The sequence below is a fragment of the Amphimedon queenslandica genome, unplaced genomic scaffold, assembly GCF_000090795.2.
Source record: "Amphimedon queenslandica unplaced genomic scaffold, v1.1 AMPQUscaffold_12659, whole genome shotgun sequence".
NCBI classification, from domain to species: domain Eukaryota; kingdom Metazoa; phylum Porifera; class Demospongiae; order Haplosclerida; family Niphatidae; genus Amphimedon; species Amphimedon queenslandica.
Genome location: NW_003547105.1, coordinates 12,093 through 16,228, shown reverse-complemented (window position 1 = coordinate 16,228; position 4,136 = coordinate 12,093).

The following is a 4,136-nucleotide window of genomic DNA, read 5'->3' as shown; positions in this document are numbered from 1 at the left end:
CTACATTACAGTTCACTTTAAAGGTACCAGGAGAATTGCTCAGTGTAGGAGAGCTCATCTAAGCCATTTATAAGGCTGTACAATGTAAGATAAAAGAGTTATGAGTGTTTGGAAATCATAAAAACTGTCGCCATCTTGAAAAACCAACCTCAATCCTACATATAGGCTACCGCCTATATAATAGTCGTGACATATTACCTTACAACTTGGAACCAGAAGGTATTAGTGACAAAGAACCTGCCTCAAAATCAGATTCCAGTCATGATGAAGATGAATTATCAAGTACAAGTTGGTAAGATGGCTAGCCATACTGTCGTTTCGGAATTACAATTATGTACCATTATAAAGGCGTTCCTTAGTAATTGTCATATAATGCCTTGAAGAAGAAAGTGCATTTGTTGCAGATATATTCAAGAAATAATGAGCAAAATCAGTGAAGTAAAATAATACTCAAGTCAAAAGCATAACAGAGCACCCTGGTTTCAGTGCAGTATGTCTCAATGTTTGGGTTCTTCAGACAGCATATGCACAATACAGACAGCAATATGGCAATTATAATGCTTAAATGCATCAGTAAGTGAGATAAATTTTATAAAAAATTTCAATGAATTTACAGGCAACACAGGTGCATTGCTGATTGTTAACTTGTTAGGTGGTGCTAGTGATGGTTAGGAGAAGTCAGAGTCATACATTCATCACGTGCTGTATCTATTGCATAAACATTTTTATGAAGTGCATACACTGGATATAGTAATCCTTTAGGTAGACTGTTAATACATGTACATTATAAAGTGTGACAAAATCTACTCTTTTGTTCCAATATGGCTTGTGATTTCTTAGTGTGATTTAGTTCTTGGCTAAGTCAATCTGGAAATGCCAAATTGTAATTGTTATCTTCAATAAAATTTCAGGCTTCTTTCCTTGAACAATCAGCATAGTACATTCTAATACACCTTGAACATAACCTATAGGGGGTATAGTTATGGGATATAGTTATGGAAGACATAATAAAATTAATCTGTTGCATAAAATAAAAATTACCATAAGTAGAGGTTTCTTTTAATTCACGAACAACATGACCTCCTTCCTTATATTTAGGATAGGATATGCTACGTCGCCTTGTTCCTGCTTTTGATGTAAATTTTCCTTCTTTTCCATTTTCATTATATTAAAACAGCCAGTATTCGCCTATATACTAATAAATATCAGCAGGTTGTACATGGATTTATGCTTTAAATTACTCACCTAGCAGGTATTCCTTGAAATTAAAGAAAACGTGGCACATGCAATTATGACACTATGAATTGCCTCAATTGCCAAAGTTTGATGAAGCAGATATCGTTTCTTAACTTGGTTATATAACCTCGTATTTGACAAAATATCACAGACTTTAGTCCAAGCTTTTCTCTCTGTCCAAAAATATAATTTATATTTATATAACATCAAAGATGTATATGCTTATGCCATTTGAACCATTTCTGTTGCTTAAAGGGACACATGCACGGAAGCACGTCATCTTGAAAAACTGGCCCGTTTTTCAAGATGACATCATTAATGATGACGTTTAGTGTTGATAACTATTCATAACGTGCGGCCGCGCCCCCTAATAATTAAGGCAAAATGGCTACTCGAGTGGCTACTTGTAAATATTCCTGGTGTTTCTTCACTAAAAAGAGTATCTTGGGGTGGCAAAAGAGCTAATTCTGTTCGAGAGAAGTGTTCTACAGATACCTACTCCTGGTTCTGCGACTGATTGCTGTCTCTACTCTCTACGCGTGTCTAAACACGTGTCATAACTATTAATTAATGATCTGTTGCACGCCCAATTTAATGTTTACTTCCTCTACAGTAACGTGTGCATTCTATTTCCGTGAACGTGTCCCTTTAATCTTCCATGAGCACATCTGTTATATGGGTCAGTATGCTTATAATGGTTATGGATGTGATTAGTTAGAGAGAGCCATTTTTCCATGATCATTTCCTCTGTTGTGGATGCTGATGACCAATATAGATGATAAGCAAAGATTTTGGACAATCACCAATTTTGTCGCAATCGTTATCATTCGCAAAAGCAGTTTATTTTTTTAACACCTGTAGATTTTACATTGTATAACACTTTGTAACCAATTTTACCTTTAGCTACATGCCATACATTATAATGGTGGTTTGTATAAGGGTGTGACTCTCAGAGCCATTTAATGATTAGCATGTGGCAGTCAGTAACAATAGTACGAATACTTAAGTCATGGTCATGGAACTTTTCGTTAATTCTTTCCAATCCTTAAAGTTTCATGTGGTTGCTACATTTAACGTCATTACTCTAATGGTTAGTGAACAGACATTTAAATAATATACAGGTATAGTATCTGCATTAATCTAACTTAAAGTATTTGAATATCTAGGACAACTTTGTAATTTAAGTCTACAAGACTGAACCATGCTTAGCTGAGCGCCAGAGACTATCAGCCCTTCTAATACACAGGAATAAAGCAAAGCCTTACTCAGCTAATTCTGCAAAGAAATATTGTTGTCTAACTTGACAATTAGCATGATGAAGATATTTGTGTTCATGGTGAAAGTAGCATCATAAACTGACACAGGCACAGCCAATTGTTTTAACCATGCGAAGACCTTGCTAAGCGAGGCACCCATTAAAGAGAATAGCAGCTGATATCAACAAGTTGCCTTAAGGGTATTTATTACTAACAAAGGTTGGCTATCCCATGATGTTTGTTTCACAACTTAGACAATTCTGTTTGATTCTAAGGAAACTACCAATAATTAGTTTCATTACCATGACATTGTGCAACTTGCATTGATAGCACTAAGAGAACATAGAAAGCAGAGTATCATCATTATACTACATATTTTTGCTTCTAATCATTACTAAAAAGTATAAAAATAGTTTCTTTTACATGCAAAAAGTACATACGTCAAAGAGCTATCACAACATGAATTCTGATCTAAATCATTGCAAATTTCAGATTCGTCTTCATCATCATCACTATAATTATTTTCAGGTTCTTAACATGCTTGAGGTAAAGTAAAATTAGGTTATAGATTGCAATGAATGCTCACTTCATTGTAACATATAATCCTTTCTGTCTGAGTACCTTTTGAGTTATATACATTTCATATCAATTGTACTTTAAGAAATATTCATTCATCTCTAGTTTGCAACGTTCCTTTAGCTTTACATGTTTTTACCTTTACAGAATGTGTCCTTGTTTTCTCAACTTCAGTTGATAGGGACTAGATAATGTAAAGTTAAGAGTATAAAGCAATTAGTACATGATTTACAGTAGCTGCTTAGTTGTAGAGGCGCATGGAAATTCTGATGTTACGGAAGAATGATCAATCGTAATTGGTTCTGCTGGTGTTTCTGGTGAAGACTTAAAAACAGATGGAGATGAGTGTCTTACAGCTTTAAGAATCTGACAAAAGAAAAGTTATAAAGAGCATGAATAAAAAATAGGCATTATAAACCCTTTTGCTTTACCTCTTTTCATTAGCAGGCCTCTTCGCAGCTGGCTCTTCAATATCACATTGCTTTCTATTAAAAATAGTTTGAACAGCATCTTTCTTTAGTGTCTATAACCAGTTGATTCCAAGGCTACTAGACATCAAATTCCTTTCTGCAAAGCTCTTCATAGAAAAGTGTTCTGAGCAGACAACAGACACCAGTACAACCTTTTCATCCAGCCCTAGTCCTCGTCACTTGCTGTACCTTTTTTCGAATATTAGCATTCTTAAGGAAGTGAAATACACTAATGCCTTTCTCTAAGCAACTGTTGTTGCACTTTTAATTTTTAATTTTTAAGACTATAAAGTTCAATATCTAAACTTGAAAGGAGACACAAAACTAATCCAGCAAAGGAACAAGATTGATGTAATCAACATGAATAAAGGCAACTATATGCCATTGAAACACAATAAACATTCTTATGTAAAAATTTATCTTTCTAATACAAGTATACAAGTACTTTATTGTTTCCCTATCACATTCACATTGCTTACTTAATCATTAGAAAATTGTAAATACTTAGCCAAACACATAGAATAGTCAATATAAAGGTAGAAAAACGTCATTTTTGTTTTATCATTCCATTATTATTCTAATATGAAGTACCCTTAAA